The sequence below is a fragment of the Sinohyriopsis cumingii genome, chromosome 1 (assembly GCF_028554795.1).
Source record: "Sinohyriopsis cumingii isolate HCF-2022 chromosome 1, ASM2855479v2, whole genome shotgun sequence".
Lineage (NCBI taxonomy): Eukaryota > Metazoa > Mollusca > Bivalvia > Unionida > Unionidae > Sinohyriopsis > Sinohyriopsis cumingii.
The window spans coordinates 135,086,257-135,108,132 of NC_142961.1; the positions used below are offsets into that span (position 1 = coordinate 135,086,257).

Genomic DNA, 21,876 nt, shown 5'->3' on the forward strand with positions numbered 1-21,876 from the left:
GCTCTCGAGATATTTTCCTGGTAATTATTTTTTGTCTAGGAGAACCCATATGAACTTCCTCTACTGTATGTGTTTCACTATCATATATCCATCCCTTATAATCATGGCCACCTTAGTCTTCCTATCTAAGGACACTCCAAGTATATTATTTATCTCTCTGCTTGCCAGAACAAACCATTGTGGTTGGTATCTATTCGATGGTTCCTTTATAAATTTTTCTGTGAGTGACAAATAACCAGATCATTGAGGCTGTGGTGGCCCAGTATATATCAGTGCTCCCAATACAGTTCTGATCAACAACTTACATATGTCAATGATGTAACTGGATTCCACAGAACCCCCCGATGATATTTCAATGGCAGCGCTCAACGATGGCTCATGCACTTTGAAAGAGATCTTTGATTCTTTTCCTGTTATTGATTTGATTCGATGTTGAAGTTCATCACTGATTTGTTCGATTTGATATGATCCTGTTGGTATACTGATAACATCCCAGATTGGGACTGGCTTAGCAGTTCCTTCAGTGGTGGTTTTATGTGAGAATACCAATGAATTATTAGTGTCTAATCTAACAAAAGATTTTTCTCTCATATTTGGCCAACTATAATAAAGTCATAATTGTGCCAGTACGATCTCAAGTGACATACCATTCAGTGCTTTTATCAGAGTTGGAAAACCAAGACTGAATTCAGGCTGTGTTTACGTTGCTGATATCATTGTAGTCATCAGCAGTGTTGTGTTAGCGATGATCTGCTCTAGCCATGTGATTATTTCTGTGCCATTATTATTTATACAGCAGCTTCTAAACGCGGCGCTGGCAACACTGGCATTGGTATGTTGGAATTCCTGTGATATCAATAATAAATATCCCTAGTTGCATCAAATTCATTGTCTGATATTGATCTGTCGTTTAACCCCACTGATGGTATCGATATTTATACACACATGTCGCAGCGTTTGTTATTTCTAATATTTTACTGGTACATGTAGATAATATTGAGTATACCAGCAACACCAACAACAGCAGAGACACTGATTCCAACCACAGCAGTATCACGTGCTTTGATGATAATGTGCCGATTAACGTCGTTGTTCCAGCCGCCAGCTATGAAATCGCATATACAATGTTGTCGATGACAATGATTTGTCTATGATATTTTTTTTTGTTTTATCGTATGCTCATCGATAATTTCTTCCAGCAATAATAGACATTTTTCCAGAATTCTATGAATTAGCCACACATTATCTCTCTATCTCTGCATCATCAGCTCCAGAACATTGATTCTTCTCTATCATTGGCAGGATCTTTAGCCCAAAAGATGCTGGCTGTCATCGGAGCATTTTGAAAATGTAATATTTCACAGAAGCAATCATCATTTTATGAAACTGGTTTGCGTATTTGTACTCCTTATCAAACAGTTCTTATAAATTATGTCAAATATAATCATTTTCATGCCATATATTTATGTTTGCTTATAATTTATATTGTTGATATAACAGATACATAAAATACTCAAACCAAACTTGTCTTTTTTGTGCTTCATTCTCAGGAAAAAGTAATTTTATTTGTAATTGACAATTTGTTAATTGTAATTGTAATTGAACAGTCATAATCTTGAGTAATTGAAATTATAATTGTAATTGACATATGCATGCACATCATAACTGTAATTGATGAAAGTAATTGAACCTGAGTCTGTTAGGAACCCCACATATCACACTGGGGGTGGAGATAGTGGAGACGTTTAAAATAAAAAACCTCCACCATCTCTCTATGCATCCTGACAGAGTTACCAAGGTGGCTCGCAGAAAACTGATCTGCACACCCCCACTTTCTTGCAGAATCTTCATGGACAGCCACCACAAAGTCGACATGGTCTCTATCAAATGGACGTGTTTTACTATGTATGACCCATGCAAACATGATCTTAATGGGGTTCATGCAGAGAGATGGAGGTGCCAATTTATCTACATCATTATCAGATCATTATACATTTCCCAGTTCTAATGAAAAAATGTAATAGATATAATGCCAAATCAAATTTTTTATAATATTAACACAGACACAAAGCCTCAAAAGCTGTACCAATACTTCCATGCATTTTTAACTTACAAAAGGCTAACTGACACATTTTACAAATTTACCTTTTTACTTTATTCACAGAAATCTAAATAAACTTATTCACTGACTTGAGACCTTGTTGAGCTTCTCTTGAACACTGTAAATTTGTCCTACTGTTGAAACATTAAAAGTAATCCCTTAACCTCTCTCTCATTCCTGGCTATATCGACCTGTATAATTCTCTGTACAAAAAATGTGAATGCCTTTTACTGCTCTCTCTCTCTCTCTCTCTCTCTCCTTCCCTACCTCTGTCTCTCTCTGGATAAAATGAAGGATGTTAAATATAAATTTCTCTAACATGATGTAAAGATTATTCAGGGGCGATTTATATTTGAGAAAGCATAGTTCTCATGGTTGTTTCATGAACACATGAAAACACATAGTATTCCTAAAAGCTAACAGACCATGTACTGTTCTGGAAATAGAGAGTCAATGAGGAAGTCAGGTTAATTCTCATACTGAATTTTTCTCTGTTGTGAAGAAAAGCTGCAGTCATGCACTTACTAACAGTACTGTGAGCTGTGGTACTAAAAACATGCATCCTAGTCTCATGTGTGCGTGAGATAAAGAGAGAACATTATTAAGATATTGCATCTTTAATTTAATCTTTGCCATTTTGTAGTAATTACCAAATGGTCACAAATCATCCCCAATACATGTAGGTTCACACATACTTTTTGAAGATATATGATATGTGCAAACAAAGAACCAAGCACAACAGAAGCCATGAAGCTGGTTTATTTCATATGCCACTAACGTGTAGTAGCAGAAGGGAGGCAACTGACCAAAATAAAGTGACATCGACCTTGAGGGGGATTCTGCGCTGAAATTCTGCTGATTCTGTGCTGAAATTTATCATTGATTTGTTCAATTTGATATGATTGTTAGCGAATTGTGAGCGTCTAATCCACCAAAACAGTTTTCTCTGATATTTGGCCAACTATAATAAAGGTGTAATTGTGCCAGTGCGATCTCAAGTGACCGACCATTAGGCACTTTTATCAGAGTTGGAAAACCAATATCAAATTCCAGCCACGTTAACGTCACTGATATCATTGTGGTCGTTGGCGGTGTTGTGTTAGCGATAATCTGTTCCAGTCATATGGTTATTTCTGCAGTCATTATTATCTATACGGTGGATTCTAAATGTGGCAATGGCAACATTGTCCCTGGTGATGTTGTCACTGGTGTGGATATGGTTGCATACTTGTGATACCGATAATAAATAGCTCTCATTGCAGTAAATTCATTGTCTGATATTACATCGCTGTTTAACCCTGCAGACAATTTTGATATATTAATACATGCACATGTCACAGTTCATGTTATTTCTGTGTGCTCATGCAATTTTTACCAGCACATGTAGTTTTTTCATAATAATATTAAGGATACCAGCAATGCTGACAAAAACATTTACACTGATTATAACCATGGGCGATATCAAGTGCATCACTGAAAATGTACCAATTAACATCACTGTTCCAGTGACCAGTGAGGACACAGCATATACAACATTATCACTGACCATGATTCATCAGCTATATTTTTTTTTTGTTTTGTCATGTGCTCTTCGATGATTTTTTTCCAGCGATGCCTTCAATGTACATGCTTTATTATATCATTAAGATTGTGTGGGATTCATTGCTGCGCAATCTAATATACCAAGCAATCAAATGATGTCTTTGCATGATGAATTCCAGATTCTTTATCTGCTGGTTCCAGTACAAATGTTTCCCCAGTATTTTGATTTAACACGACTGACACCATTCCAGAAAATCTATTGGTGAAATGACGCCATGGATAGTCGTAAATATCCTAAATTTCACAGAGCTAAACGTGGAGAGCCTGTACACCCTGGTGACCTCAGTGGCATGTTTGATGGAGCTGTTTCGTTGTGACCATGTTGCTGATCCAGATGCTACTATGTATACCACGTTGATGAATAAAGTTAGGTAAACAACAAAATCTTGAATATTTTTTACTTTTTCTTTGATTTCTGTGAGCTTAACGCTGCAACCATTGAATTTCCAAAGAAATCAGTAGCGACTCTACCTACATTTCAGTGAAAATTTGTAAACGTGATTACATGACTATTATGTTCAGATCTGAAATTGGCCAATCCATCACTGATTGTTATTGATGAGGCCCAAATCACGATGTTGTTGTTGCCCATGTATTTCTTTGTTGGAGCGTCATCGTACAATTCTGGTTCTCTAAAATTAGCAATTCTATTCCACCCATGCTGAGTTCACCAACCACTGTATTGCCGTCTTTAGCAACACAGTCCCTGTGATTGATGAGCTTTAGTTTTTGATTTTTCAACCATCAGTAAATACCATGATGTTATCGTTGGTCGCACCTGAAACTCAAAGGATAATATCAACCCACTTGACTATATTTGTCTTTATCCGCCCATGCTGATCTTGCAAAACAAGAACCTCATATGGATCAACACCGGCGACATGCATAAGATGAGCAAGTTCATCTCATGTTGCATACGCTGACAAATCAATGTCACCCAGGGCCTTGCTTCTAACTGATCTTATGTAAATATCAACCATTATAAATTATCAACCTGTTTAAAAGGATGCCATCTGCTGATATACTCATGCAAGACTTTATGAGGTGACGATGATGACTCTGACACAGCAAGTACTTCTGGACATCATATAGGTTAAAAAGGTCTGTGTTGGATAATGTTGAATACCAGATCGAAGCGGCAGTACCACTGATATATTGTATATTTTGGTGGTGACAATCCATACGAATCAAAATAAACAACACCATCTGTATCAATCGCGTATGCAACCCAATGAATACCTGGACCAGAACGCCCATCGACATTAATGATACCAGTTTGGTTTCTCCGGTAATTGATCATGCATGAAAACACCTCTAAGTTTTTATGTTTAAAAATTTCATACAGAATTCTGAATGAAAAATTCAAACACTTTTCCCAAACTTTCAAAGACCACATAGATTTCCATGACCTATTTTTGCCAACATTTTCTGTACAAGTTATGTTATATGAGAAAACAACGAATGCAAATACTACAATATTGTTTAATGATGAAATGAAAAGTAACGGGTCATCAAAAGAAAGAAACCAGGAAAACTCAACTACATCCAAATCTAACAACCTTGGACAATTTTATTTGTGATTATGGAAAGAAATTAAAATGTTTGGGTTTATTTCAATTTTGAAAGACTTTTAAAGAACTCAGGGTAATCTGCTCGATTTTCCCAAACTTGCATGGCCTTGAAAATGCTGCCTCATTTTTTCCAAACTGTCAAAGACCTTCAAAGACCATATGAACCCTGGTTTAAATGCTGAGCAGCATCGATTAAATCAAAATTAGACATGGGGAACTTTAACAAAACACACACCCCCAACCGTCTCGGACCATCACCATACCATTCCCGGTAATCTTAGACCCAGTCCCTTTCTTTCTGAGTTCTTTAATCCTTGTCCTGTTGCTTTTCTTAGTGCCATGCTAGCAGCTGTTCCAACAGCACCGAGTGCAGCTGCTTTTGCAACAGCTGGAAGCAGAAATATACCACTGGTCTTTACCATATCGCTAATCACATTTGCAGAAAGATCAAGTTGCACACCAGTTTTTGATCTTTTGGCATCACTGTAGTGTTCAGTCTGTGATAATTTAATTGGGTCCTGCAATGCCATTTATATGAGAGATATATTTGCCCCAGCATTCTTTGATGCCAATTGCAGATTTTTAATCTGACCCGGTGTCAGAGTAATGTTGACCTGATATGACATGACATTATAACATCATGAATGATCTAATTAATGTTTTCCACTGGTGCATCAATGACTCTCATTTATCTGCCAACACCTTCAAGCAACACTGTTTTGTCTGACAATAAAACAGCGATTGTTCTGTAACCACCAGGTCCAGCCCATATATCATTACCTATAGCTCGCACATGTATATCAAAGACAGATTGTCAATATAAATCGAAGTATTGCAACGAAAAGGAACAGATTGGATACAATGTCGAGAAATCGCAGAGATACCTGTATGCTGAAGTCGACATTCTGATCATGGCCCATGTAACTTGTCAGACTATGATATTTGAAACTCAGTATTATGTCTTTGGAAGGTTCCTGATGTCCATTTATTCTTAATAAAATCGTAGACATTGCTTTATCTGTCAAATACCACTTGGTTTCTTTCTTGATTTTCGAATTCTGAATGAAATGCAACAAATATATGTCGTGGTGCTGAAATTCCCTGCTGAGATGCTATCTGCCATGCAAATGAATTTGCTGTGCTTGTGACTGAGTCTGTGGTCATAGTCAGCCATAGCAACACTGTCTTACCATCACTATCTGTGAACGATAACAGCCATGCTTCTGTCATTGATGGAGTCATTGTTGGCATCCAAAACGCAAGTTCCGTTAATATTACTTTACTTCCAGCTGCATCATTATCTCACCAGATTGCATCATTGTCAGAGAACTTTTGAATTAACTGTATGTTTGACCCCAAAGATAACTTTCCTAATATTTCTGCAGAATCTGAAGATATGCGACAGTGGTATCACATGGATGAATCTACCTTGAGCATCAATTTGAGATTGTTGTGCTGCAAATCCCAGGCTGAATTCTGGATTAGAGACATGGACTACAAGGGCTATGTCAGCGTCATCAGCAGCTGCTGATTGTTTTTTGGTAATGTCATACTGTGTATGGTCAGGATGATAATTAATATCCTTTGAGAACATCATTGATAGGCCAGCAGACCTTAAATAATCATCAGAATATCTTCCAAGACCGAGTATCATCCTAGCAACATCTACATTTTTGTTACATACTTTGATTTGTCCACTATCATCATATACATGGCACTTTTAAATAATGCCACAATACCATTATTAACAAATCCACATTTGCTGTATATGTAGTATTGTAATTTTTCTCAAGTTTACCCTGAACTTCAATGAATGCCTCTGTGTGATAGAAATACCTGGATGTATCTTGAACTTGTAGTTTGAATCATCCATGTTGGTTTGGTTCTTGTGCTTCATAAGAATAATACTGATAATCACGCACAGACTCATCCTAGACAACTGGTGCATCCATGTCAAATGCGGATCAGACACACGCCTTATTTTATTCATTGTTGTTTAAAATGATATTCTAACACTGATCAATAAGTATTGTGCCAATAATGACGACAGCCTGACCACTCCCAGCCATCAGGTTTGCGGTTATATTTTTTTCTATCTCAGTGACGGTATGTTTCGATAGCACACCTGCTGTTTCAACTTGTTGCTTGATTTATTATTTTACTGACACTTGCTGGCATCACTTTGGTGCTGGACAGTTTTACTGGCTGTGGTTTTCATATACTAATTGCATGAGGTTGTCCCCTATTGCTGATAACGCTTTACCAGCAACATCACCAATATGCCAATGACCTTATCACGAACAACTTTGATGGCTCTCATACCCAATTGTTTTGCAATTGGAATAGCTTTCGGGGCTAGCCTTCTGAATAAACCATGAATAACATTGCCGAGTCTATCTCTGTAGATCACTTTATAAACTGGTAATCATTAATTTTTATCACCCTGATGCTTTATGGTCCAAGTTGGGCATTATTTATAATCATGCTATTTTGTTATCGCCGATCTAATTGATCAATCACTGTAGATGAAGATGGCCAGTAATACCAGCAGGTAATGTCCAAAGACTTTTTTTTTTGTTGCCTCAGTTGCTGTAAACAAATTTTGGGTTAGTTCGATGCTGGGTTTAAATAACTGCTCTGTAAATTCCACATGAGCTTCCTGACACTGTTGCAGCTGCTGTTTGACAGAATCACAGACTGGAATATATTTCTTAATTGTATCTAGTTGCTGTTGAGCTAATGTGGCACTAAGATATTCCATAGTAAGTGCAGAATCACTCATTATTATTATTACAATTTAAATACAGATCACATGTCAGTTGACATAAATGATTTCAGTATGCACAGTAATTTAACAATTATTTTCAGCTAGTGTATTGCCGGAATTCTCATTCAGCTCACAACTTAGACATCCCAGTTTCACGTATCAAGCCCTGCTAAAAATAGGCATTGTGATGCAATGACCTGCTAATAATAACACACAGGTTTCCCACACTCAAGAAAAATCAATACCTGTTACGATATACATGACAGGATTAATTTAAAATGCTCAGATACTTAATAAACTCTCTGTGATCTGTTTAGTGTTATATAAATTCGTATATACTATTAATTTTTTATCTGCATGTATGCCTGTCAGTTCGTGAGTGCTCCGATACAATCTCTGCAATTTGCTTTGAACAGCACCACTGGCATAGTTCATATAAATTTAACCATATATTCTAAACACAGATGGTAGTGTAGTGGTTAGAGCGTATGGACAATCTTTCGATCAACCTGTGGAAACTTACTTCTCGTTCAAATCTCGTACTTATATTGACAAATATTTGTCAGTGTTAAAAAAAAATTATTAAAAGTGGAAGGGTGCCTGCGATCGACTGAAAAAAGATGAAATATCATTGAATTGGTCGTTGTAAACTTGTAAAACTTAACCCATGTGCACTTGCGTGGGCCACCTACCAAGCCCCATATGGGGTGATCATTTTATAGCACCCAGGGTTCACTTGATTACAAATTAACATATTTAAATTTAGCCTGGGCAGCCTTCTGAATCTCTAAAATTTCATTCTAAAATTTCGTTTTGCACTTAGCAATTCTCTGGTCTTTTTGTTATTACGCACAATGGAAAAAGAAAACAATGAAAAAAACAACTATAACAATTACCCAAGAAAGTCATTCAATAGATATTTAACGTCAATCAACTTGGTCACAGTCATTCACTTTTGCTATTTAATATAAGGCTCGGATTGACCTTTGGTAACCAATAAATCAGCATTGCTTCAGGTAAAATCAATGCTCTTACAAGGCCTGGAATGTACAAAGGGGCCTTGATGGGGGGTGGGGGCCTCTCAAGGTTGACACCATTTTGGGGGGTCAGTCTCCCCCCTTCTGCTGCTCGTGTTAATTTCTTCAACCTAATCTAAAAGCAGAACAGCAGCTTTTTGCAGGTTTGCTTTCTTTACCATTATCAAATGAACAGTGTTGTTTGTTTATTATGACATAAGCATTTTGTTGAATCATTCTGTGCAACCCAAAGGATGTTTCATTGTTTTATTGTTGTATAAAAATAATTAGTGATGGAAAGAAGAACTTGCAAATTAATCATCACAGCTTTATCAAACTTTTGCATCTATCTGTCCAATGTCATCCATTCCTTGCATTCGTCAGATCACCCAAGCAATGATTATTTGTTAATGTGGTGAGATGGAGAGCTTGAAATAAAATTAGTTGTTTATGCAATCTTCATAATTAAAATATTAAAATTCGACCAATGACAAATCTACATTTCTACAAATTTGGAAAAGTTCATAAGTGTTAAGAAAATTAATAAAGTAACCATACTAGAAATAGTGTCATGGACGAAAAAGAAAGAACCAATATTCCCACCACTGGGTATTAATTCACAATCTCATGTTCCATAGAGTGTGCACATTGTCACACTTTTTCCATAGTATCTAGCTGCAAAACACACTCAGAAACATGCCAAATACTATTCAAAGAAATTAGTTTGCATATTTTTTCGTTTGTTTACTTGTCTCAATAGCCAATTAAATGCTTCAAGCATCATGAACAGGAAACTGCTTATTTCAATATCTGCATCACAATAATCATAAGAATTAGATCTATGTTATAATTAAGTTATTGAAACATCATTTCCATCCTTATTTACTTTGTTTTATATCGTTACCTTACCAGAAAGTAAATAATATGGAGACATCCAAGCAGCATGCCCTACATTAAATGATTTGCCAATTTTCTTCTTTATTCATTTTAACAACACCTTGAGGTCTGTTTAATTAGGAACAATTTCTAACTTATGCCATTAGTGATCAGACCACAACCTGAGCTGTTAAGTACAAGGTGTGAAGTCAGATGGCTTCGTGTAATGATAATGCACTTTTCCCAAGCTGAAATTCACACCATATTCTAATGCTAGTATTTCATGACAATGTTTACAATTGTCACTGCTTTATTAGGGAGAGGCCATTTAATTTTCTAAAGGGGGGGATGCTTGCTTGAAAACATTTTTTCTTGTTCTGATTTGTATTACACTGGTCAACAGTGAAATCATTACTGACTTGAAAAGGCCCTAATCTGTAGTATTTTGGTGTGCCGAACACGAATATAACCGTGAAAAATTTGTATTGGCTCTCGTTTTGAAGATATTCATATACTTCATTTTCTATGTTTCACTGTGTAAATTTCTCCAGTAGGACTGCAGCAACATCCGGAATAATGATGTAACATTGCATAATACCATCATGCTCACATCATCCACAGTTGATTGCATCATTTTCTGATGCAATGCAATACTAATGCCATGTGGCTGCTGAAGTAAGTTGACGTCAGCAGTGTACTATACATGTGTAGGCCTATTATACTAATGCCAGGCGGCTGCTGAAGCTGACGTAAGCAGTGTACTATATAAAGCCCAATCAGATAGGTTCAGCATTTAAAATATTTTAGACGTTGTGCGAGACAGTTCAAGCTACTGTTACATAAAACTTATTATTTTATCCATTTACGTACAATAAAGAACAGTAATGCCTCGAAAGTGTGTTAATACCGCGGACAATTTTTGCTATATTTGTGGGGAAGTGACATTTGCCAACCAGAAGAAAAGTATCAATTCTCAAGTGAAGAAGGCATATCATCTTTACTTCCGATGCAAGGTTGGTGACCAAGACAAGCCTTGGGCTCCGCATATATGCTGTGCTACATGTACAACACAGCTTTCACAGTGGTTGAATTGCAAAAGGTCATCAATGCCGTTTGCAGTCCCAATGGTGTGGAGAGAGCCAAGCAACCACCTAAATGACTGTTACTTCTGCTTGGTTCCTCCTCTTTCCGGCGGAATAACGAAGCGAAAGAAGTCGAGAATAGTCTACCCAAACATTCCGTCTGCATTGAGACCAGTTCCACATGGTGAGGGACTTCCTATTCCAGAACCTCCAGCAGAATATTCTCTTGATTCATCTGACGAAGACAAAGGTGAGTCGACCTGTTCTTCTCCTGGTCCATCAGCATGCAGTGATCCAGATTTTCACTGTGGTGCATCATCAACCCCACACAGAATAACACAGGAAGAACTAAATGACCTGATTCGTGATTTGGACTTATCAAAGAACAAGGCAGAATTGCTAGGATCAAGACTCCAACAATGGAATCTTCTAGAAGAAGATGTCACAATTACTGCATATCGAAAGCGCCACCAGCAATTGGAACCTTTCTTCAGAAAGGAAAGTAATCTGATATTCTGTTCCGATATTGAGGGCCTCATGAATGCTTTAAAAATCACTCATGACCCACAAGAATGGAGACTATTTGTGGACTCTTCGAAACTGAGTCTCAAGGCTGTGCTTTTGCACAATGGAAACATTCTTCCATCTATTCCAGTAGCGTATGCTGTCCACATGAAAGAGACATACGATAACTTAAGGCAGCTACTGAATTCCATTGAGTATAACAAGTACAGCTGGCACCTCTGTGGTGATTTGAAGGTAGTTGCCCTTTTAATGGGACTGCAGCAAGGATATACAAAATACATTTGTTTCTTATGCGAGTGGGATAGCCGAGCAAGGGAAATGCACTACATGAGGAAGGAATGGACTCACAGGCAGAATGTAGCCATTGGAGAGAAGAATATCCAACACCCAGCTCTGGTTGAGGCTCAGAAAATCTTGCTACCACCCCTTCACATCAAACTAGGTTTGATGAAGAACTTCGTGAAAGCCATTGACCGGACTTTGCCAGCATTCCGATACCTGCATGAAAAATTCCCTCAACTCAGCGAAGCAAAGATTAAAGAGGGAGTTTTTGTGGGTCCTCAGATTCGAGAGCTTTTCAAAGATGACTGGTTCAACAACTTGCTGGAAGGTGACGCGAAACAAGCATGGAATGCTTTTCGCCTAGTTTCTACAAACTTCCTCAGAAATGTTAGGGCAGAAAACTATAAGGTACTAGTAGAAGACATGTTGATGAAGTATAAGAAACTTGGCTGCAATATGTCTCTAAAGATTCACTTCCTTCATTCCCATTTGGATTTCTTTCCTAGCAACTGTGGTATTGTTAGTGATGAACACGGCGAACGTTTTCATCAAGATATCGCAACAATGGAACAAAGATACCAGGGAAAATGGTCCACTACAATGCTGGCTGACTACTGCTGGACACTCCTCAGAGATGCTCCCGAACAGCTGTACAAGAGACAGGCGAAGAAATCTAAGATGTAGTCAATGACTTGATTTTTTATAGGTAGGCTATTACAGTTGACCTTTTACTATTGGAATGCATTTCGTTATGTAAACATTAATTTCTTGCAGATTACAAAAAAACTAGAGCCAATTTTGCAATTTGACTGTCATATTCGTGTTCAGCACATAAAAATTGATAAGAATTGACTAATTTTATTTCAGTAACATGACTTTTGTAAAAATTTGTTGTCCAGTGTTATAAAAAGGACACCTTGCCATTCTTTTCTTATTTTAAATAAATTTATCTTGTGAGGAATGAATCAGCAAAAATTATCCGAGTTGGAAAGAACAATATAGACCCATAAATTAAATATTCAGTCTCTTATAGTACACATGTAGTAAGAATTAAAAATGTTAAAAGCTGTGTGCATGTATATCCAGCCTCATGACTGGGTCATAACATGGTTTATATTTATGTGTAACATAATTCAGAATATGCTTTTGTTGGGCTGCTTTTGAAAAAAACAAAAGTGGCTGTCAACTGGAACTGAATTGTCCACATCTTAGAGGATCACTTTTCATCCTGAAACAGCAGGCTAAATTTACAATGTTCAAGAGAAGATCAACACAGTATGCCTCTCGGTCAGTGCTCAAGTTTGCTCAAATTTCTTTGAGTAAAGTAAAAGCGTAAACATACTGCAAAAGAAGGTGATTAACCTTCTCTAAATGTACAGAATATACAAGGCTTTATATTTTTATTGCCCCAATATATTTGACAGAAATTAAGATCATCTGATTCTCCTAAAGAATAGTAAAACAAGAGAGAGAGAGAGAGAGAGAGAAATCCAGATGCAGCAAATTCAAATTCAGATATACGAAAAGGAGACAGACAGACAGAGAAGAGAAAAAGAAGAAAGGGAAATACAATTTAGATTAAAAGAATTAGGACTGGTAGGTAGAGAGCACTCCTCTCTTTAACACACAAGTTTTAGTTTTGATGTTACTAGAAATGTAAGGTTAATACCCTATTTTAAAGAAAAAGCAGATCAATAATTTTTTCATTTTGAAAAAATGCTGAATATCTGCAGTTGCCAAGAGAGCACTGGAATTCATTATTATAATGTGTACTTATTGGCAAAGCTCACGGAATCTACACTTCCCTGTCGGTATAAGAAAGAGCTAATTATGATATGGTTAAGGAGCGTACCTTGAAAGGTTATGAGTTAGTGCCCGAGGCATGTCAACAAAGGTTTAGAAACTGTAGAAAATAAACTGTAGAGACCCATGTAAAATTTGCAAGGAAAAATGAGCAACTATTTGATAGGTGATAGATGATCAAGATTGCAATAACGTGATAAAACTCATATTAGCTGAAGAGTTCAATCATTTCATCAAAACCTATCTTGATTATCGAAAGGTGGAAACTTTACAAAATGCTGCTTGTACAGCTACAAACTATTTCTTGACTTGTGAAGTTTCATTTGTTTATAAGTTTTCCTCTCAGCTGTGTTTTGGGTACAAAAATACCAATCATCTCACCCTCATCTTCCAAATCTCAATCTGGCACACCTTTTAGGAATAAAATTTCTGAAAAGACTGATCAGAAATCCATATCTCTTCCTATGCACACTTATTGTAAGGAAGGGCATATTATTTCTGGCACAGATTTGAAAAATAAGCAACAGAATACTACAAATGCTCCGATTTCTAAGAAGGCAAGGTAATAGTCATGTATTGAGAGCAATATATTTGCTGGGTCAAACAAACCTCAGTCTGTTTATTAAGGAAAATTAGGGATCGTCATGTCAAAAGGTTCTATGTCACTTATTGCTGGTGCTGACAAGCCTATCAATATTAAAATAGTAAGGGAAACAGGAGCTTCTCAGGCTCTTTTATTGTCAGATACTTTGCCCAGATGTCTTGTTCTTATGTGCCTTCCATTATATGAATTTTTCATCAGCTTTAGTCTCAGAACCCATGATAGTTGGAACAGTGCTTTCTTTAACTAACGGTATTCATTGTTTTACTAGATACAGATCTAGCTGGAGATAATGTCGTGTATAATCCACTTGTAACTGACAATCTTGTATGGATCAAAAAAGTTGATCATAATGAAAATGAAAACTCTGATTTATACACTGCTTGTGCAGTTACTAGAGCTGTGGTAAAAATATCTCTTGAGAATGATGTTGATCAGTATAGCTGAAATATTTTTTATTTACAAACCATTTAGCAGAATAAAGGTAGACTGTGTCAATCCCTTACAAAAGACCAACTTAAAGTCAAACAACCCATATTTGTTGACTATAATGTGCACACCCATAAGATTTCAACAGGGAATTCCTTTGATGAATATTAAACTAGAACCATAGTAAAAGTTTTGTTAAAGTTTATTACACTGTTTGGCATTCCCAATCTGTCCAGTCTGATCAAGGGTCACATTTTATGCCTGGAATTTTTCCACCAAGTTACACATGCATTTGGCATCCAATGTTTTAAATCTAATTATCTCACTAAAGTCTCAAGGTTTTGGAAATATTTAATCAAACTTTGAAGAATATGATTCAGTTCATATTGCTTTGATATATGTACTGGAAAAGATTGGGAATGTTTTCATTTGCTGTTGTTTGCTGTTAGGGAATCAGTTCAAGAATCAGTAGATTTTTAACCAAGATTTTGTGCATACTGTCCATAGACCACTGATGTTATTAAAAGAGAAACTTCTTTCAACTGCAGAGTCAGAGATTAATCTTCTTGACTATGCCTCTGATTTGAAATAGAAGTTGTCAAAGGCTTGAACCAAGAAACACTTGCAAAGCTAATAAAAGTAAAGAAAACATCAGTCCCATAATTATAGGCATACTGCTGTACCATCCTATATCTTCTTGCACCTACTATTTCTGTTTTGGCAGAATGTAATAATAAAGGTCTCTTTAAATTATTTCAGTGTATCTGGTCAATGTTTACTCAACACTAAAAAGAAAAATACTTCAAATATTCTTCACAGACAGCATTTATAACACATGGTCAAAACTATACTAATCAAATACTTCACTTTTCAAAATGTTGTGTTTTTTATACTCAAATGTTCTAAATTAAACTTCATCCCTTATCAGAACAGATGTGCTTAACTTTTCAGATTCATAGCATATACATATCTAAGGATTATTAAAACTTTCTGCATATAAATTCATATGCATGCAAAACCGTTTTGACAGTAGATAGGTTCGTGGACATCATTCAAAGAAATATGCTGTGCATTTGTAACAGGTAGGCAAAGGTCATAACTGTCTTTCTACAGATGGATCAGTCTGAGAAAAATTCAAAAAGATTACAGATTTGAAAAGTGTTTCATTGCTCTAATGAATATATGTCAATACTTCAAAACTTTTTTCTTTAAAGATCTAACAATTTATTTATAATATTTGCTGAAACATCTAATCCAACACCATAGATCAGGTTAGCACATCTGTCATTCTGATACTGATTACAGAACAACTTGATCCATATCACCTCTGATATACTTGGAAACATTACAAAAAACAGTGATTCATAGCGACCGATTTGTAAATGACTTTAGAATTCATTACTATCCACCTTCCAAGTTAACTAATAGTTCTAAAGAAGAAATCTCTTTTCAAACACAAACACTCCCTCTCAAGCATCCACTAATGAAACAATTTAATTCCAAACCTTTGGTTTTTGCTCATTGGTAAAAGTGACTATTAATCATGTTGAGCTTACAATGAGACTAGTATGTGTTCCTGTGGGCAAACTCTGAGCTATGGTGACTGCTTATATTTTTTATATCAGCACTACTTTTGAATACCGGAGGTTCACATATTGGCATGCCAATCTAATGAAGTTCATAGCACAGTCCTATCTTCTTTATATAGCCTTCACAGAGAAACATTATTAATACTTCAATATTTTCTTTTAATTGAGGAGGACACTGTATAAATAAGATAGGATGGATAGACACATGGATGCATCAGTAAAAAGATAAAGCAAATTCTATGCAATTATAATGCATCTTTTTTTAAAGCTTGGATATAAAAAAAATACCATAATAAAAACAGGCTCAAAACCAGCAATAGTCTACTAGGCAGATGCTAGCAAAATACAAATACTTCCGTTTAATCATTATCTGATTCTGATTATCTGAAACCAATGGTATTTTACAAGTTTATTGGTGCAAGTTAATACTGCTTTTGTATCAAAGAAACATTAGATATAATTAAATGACCGAAAAGGATAATTAATTAAAATTAAATAACTGAGAAGGATAATTAGTAATAATTAGATGACTGAAAGGACAGTTAGCTATAAATGAATGACTGTATAAATGAATGACTGAAAAGGATAATTAATTATAATTAAGTAACTAATAAGGATAAGTTACTTTTTTTCTGAAATGGTTACATCTTTTTGGGGCTAGCAGACCAAGAATTCTACACATGCTGGCTCGCACAGCAATTATCTTAAATGTAATACCTGTTATCTATCAGCTCAAGTATATCGCCCTTCTTGAAACTGATATCGCCCACCTTGAAACTGATATTGTTTTCGTCATAGTCATACAGAGCACGGAGGTAACACTTGGATGCTGTGAAAAAAATGTTAACTTGTAATGTGAAATGATTTTTATTCTAAAAGATTGCAGAATTAATAACTGGATATATTTAGAGATGGCTCTGGAAAACAATTATTGGTACTTCAGATATGCTTATCACAAGTCTTATTAAAAAGCCAAGTCCTTGGAATGTGTTCCTAGGGTGGCTAAGGATAACTGAAAATAAATGGTACAATCACAGCTTAAACTTTGATCCACATCTTACTGAACTGATTAACTGATCAAACTGATCATGTTCTATTTTTGAATGAGACAGTGAGAGTTAAAATTAATAACATAACACATTAATGTGTACCTCAAAGTTAAAGAATACTATAACTGAAATGTGAACTGACTATATACATTTCCACCAAATTAAATGTAATTGTTAATTTCTTACTAATAGATCTGGGTGATTTATGTCTGCATCAGTTAAAATTAGCTGAAAGCAAATGATGAGTATTTGTGAAGGTAACCTTGCCTTTTCATCTTGAAAGACATATTTGGCAAAGATTTTGCTAAAAAAAAAAAAAAAAAAAAAGAGAGTTCCAAAAGGTTGTGAAAGGTGGAAAAGATGAGAAATTGGATATATTAAATGTATAATTTTAAAAAATCAAGATCTGCAGTAAATTCTGCTAAGTGGGCAGCATTCAATGCAAACAGAATATTCTCTTAGTCTAATCTAAGTGGGAACACACTTTTGCTCAAAATCGAGAAGTCTGAGACTAGAATCTAAACAGACTCTCATGTAACAATAAGCATTCTTTAAAACACTAATTCCAACAAATTTTGGACATATGCGATTACATTTTAACATATTAAAGATTGGTTTGAGAAAAAAAATTATAAATGAAGTTATCACCAACTCCTCAAACAATATTTCCATCGCTTTATTTCACTTTATCCCGTAAAAGGGCACACTATATTTAACCTTATAAAAAGTTCAAATGTACACCCAAATATAACAAATGTTTCACTGATATCTGGCATCACATAATCATTATGTGCTTATTGACAAGGTCTCAATGATCTCTACAGCTGGTCTGGTAAAACCTTCAGGAGTATAAAACTAGCGCTCATAAAGTTTTGGACCATGTGTAACCTTGCAGGAATTTAAATTAGATTCATTAAACTTTGAAAATTGTCTTAATTTGTATATTTATCTGAGACTGCTAAATTGTCATGACCTAGATTTATGATGTGCTCAAAATGCTATAATTATTTAGTTTTGAGTCTGAGCTATTTCCCCTTCAAGAGGTGTCGAGAAAACCTTCCTGGCTAAACTAAGAACACTGTTTGAACAAATGAGGAACATTTCAACTCTTTTTTTGAACAATTTGATGAAATTAGAAAAATAAAATATTTGGGGATATTTCAAGCTATGCATATGACCCATAAGTAATTCCCTTACACAATATTGCAAGCTAATCGATCATAATGGCCCCAAATTCCAATGCTGGCTTGTATATTTAGAACTGACTCAATGCACACTCCTACATGTCATAAAAAGCAAACAATTGAGCCAATCTTTTGGCCCTGGGATATATCACCTGATGACATTCCAGCTAAGAAAGTATTCAACTTCTTAAATGAGTGTGGTTTAGATACAAAAATGTCTTTCTGTTTGAAGGACTTTATACCTTCTGTTTCTTATTTGTGTTCATTTCTTGAGGATACCTTAACTTACTCAACACTATATAGCCAGGACTGTGTTGATGTGCAGTTAAACCCTGCATAAACATGAAAACATACATAAACTATGGTTAACACTTTACCTCATGCAATCGTCTTTGGACACCTCTACACCATTTGCACAGAAGCATCTTTGACGCCTCTACTCAAGTTGCATGGAAGCGCCTTTTGACGTTGGCTGTAAACATCAGCCATTTTAAGCTGGTTTTCGTAGCGCCACCATCGGGGAAAACCCCTATTTGACACTACATTCATTTCTGCGAATGACAATTACATTAGATCACATGGTCACTGTTTATGCACTGGTCTATATCTGCTATTTAAAGTAACTGGGTCGTAATTTCCACTCTCCAAAGTGGCGGTCGCGGATTTCATTCAGTACTTAAGAATCACAACCATGAAAGATTCAATAACCAAGGTAAAGGCTCTGATATTGATGTAGGCAGCAATTAGTTTTTATAAATTATCAAATTCAGATGACTTAGTGATGTAGACGCAGATGAAAAACTTGTAAATTTCGAGTATGAGAAATAGCAGCTACAGTTGGTCACGTGGCCTCAATGACATGACGGTGAACAAGTTCTCTCAAGATTTTAAAGCACATTAAAAAAAATTCTGTGATAAATAATTACACAGCTATAACAATCGGACTTTACTCTTAAATTTTTCCATATATAATAGATGGTACCAAAAATGTAAAATGATTAAAATATCTGTTAAACGTAACATAAACTACATTGCTTAACAGTTCACGGGCAGGCCTATGCATATGGGGTCGACTAGGTAACAGATGTTCTATTCATAGCACGCTGCACTTTGTAACTATGCTCTATGAGGTAAAGGGTTAAAATAGTGCAGAATATGTTATTCACATACGGATATTTCCCTAAATACTGGCAGTAGTGAGAATACCTCTTATGTATACCTATATTGTGCATTTAACTTTTGTCCATGATTGTAGGTTGCAAGGGCCATCTCTAAGCCACGTATTATATATCAACATAAACATCACAGCTAAACACCAGACGAAAATAGAGTTTTAAACATGTCAGCTTCATAAAGAAACAAGGGAAATAAAAAATAAAAAAAGAGAAATCAAAATGAAGAAAGAACAGAAATATAACTACAGACAGAAAGAGTGTGTGTGTGAGAGAGAATGATAGAAGAACGATAAAATATAAAAAGAGGAGATTATTACGAGCCTATGCTCTTAAAATAAGTAACAGAAAAGAGTGAAAAGCAACAAGGTTTGTAAAATTCAACAAATAATTTATTTCCCTAGTAAAAATGTAATAAAAAGGAACTTATGGTATTACCAATTAAATCCCAAATAATCCTAAAATTACACACACAAGTCCTTATAATTTATACTCCTGAATAAAATTCAGCATAAGTCCAAATTAAATCCAAAGCTAAAGATGCTGATGTGTCTATTGTAAGTTGTAAATTACCGATGTGTCAACAGTCTTTTGTTGAGTCACAGTAATGTAATTCCAGGTTTGAAATCACTATAAATTTCAGTGGATTGTCCTTCAGAGCACTTTTGTATTTCCAGAGAAAATAATCATCTGAATTCAAAAATCTGAAGAAATAAATTCCAGCCAGAAATGAAATCCTGGACACAACATATAATACAATTTGATTGTGCCTGATCTTAAAGCACAAATTAATTTTCCCATCAGTGACAAGATTAAAGAGTCTTCTACCTGACCTCAGGTCACAATTAGCAATTTCTAAAAATAAAATTAAAATATTACTTAATGGAAAATAACCTTCTAGAATGGTCCTGATGTTTACAAAATAAAAATGTTAGTTAATAGAAACCTATTACTAAAGAAAAACATAATAGAATCTGGACTATATCAGGTAAACCAGGTGAATTCCAATAACCTAGAATTAGACCAAATAAACATATTTACTTCTACTAATAATGATCCTAATATTAAGCCTATAAACACAGAGAATATTGTAGCTATGTATTAGTTGTTAAAATAATAAAATTTTAAAAAAAGCAATTTTGGTCAAGCAGAAAATAAACTCAGTTTTGGACAAGTTCAAGTCCAACAAACAATGTTACATTACAATAGCATATGATGAATAAAAAAAATTAAAAAATTAACAAAAAACATTGCAAATTAAATGTGCATGACATGATATCTACACAACTTCAGAGTGAGGAAAGGCAGAGGCAGGGAGACAAAAAAGAGGGAAATACAGATGCAGAGAGAAAAAGTAGAAAGGGAAATTTAACTTAACGCTAAAAGAAATAGAACTGGCAGGAAGATATTCCTCTTCTTTTCTACGCACAAGTTCAGATCTTGATGATACCATAAATATTAGGTTAAGTACCCCCTTTTAGAGAAAAAAATAAAAGTAGATAAATATTTCCTTCATTTGAGAAAATTGCTGAAAATGTGCATTGGCAATTGGACTTCATTATTATAAAGAGTACTTACTGGCCAAGCTTATGAAGTCTACACATCTATGTCAGTACAACAAAGTGCTGATCATGATGTAGTTAAGGGATTTAACTTGAGGGTTTATGAGTTGGTACCTGAGGCACACTGAGAAAGGTTTAGGACTTAGAAAAGAAACTGGACAATCCAAGCTGAAATTGCATGGGGAAAAGAACACAAGGTTGATATGTGGTACTCAACAAAGAAGGTTGATCATGATTATGTCAATACTGAACAGCTCATGTTCCTACAAGAGTTCACGAACTGTGTCCATAGTGATGTTAAGTCAGAAACATTAGAAAATGCTGCTAATACAGCTGACAATTTTTGCTTAATTCACCAAATTTCATTTTTTTAAGTCTTCCTCTCAGACGTTTTTAGTATATAAAAACATCTCAATTTCATGCATTAAGTACTTCCAAATATCAATCTGGCACAACTTCTAAAAATCAAACTTCTTAAAAGTGTGATAAGAAATCCTTATCTCTTCCTATGCACACTCATTGTAAGAAGGAGTGGCATATTATTTCTGATACAGGATGAAAAAAAGCAACATAATAAAGAGAGAGCTGTTACAAATGCTCTTATTTCTAAGAGGGTATGGTCATGGTCATGTATTGACAGCAATATATTTGTTGGGTCAAACAAG

The 21,876-nt window shown here is 35.3% G+C and overlaps 1 pseudogene across 1 annotated transcript in view; it reads right to left on the reverse strand.

Annotated features, from left to right (window-relative positions):
* LOC149807902 (proto-oncogene tyrosine-protein kinase Src-like) overlaps positions 1 to 21,876 on the reverse strand; it is a 180,501-nt pseudogene that overhangs the window by 95,246 nt on the left and 63,379 nt on the right. The window contains exon 4 of the transcript XR_016423733.1: positions 16,962 to 17,073. The product of XR_016423733.1 is annotated as a proto-oncogene tyrosine-protein kinase Src-like (transcript). The remainder of the gene's footprint in view (positions 1 to 16,961; positions 17,074 to 21,876) is intronic.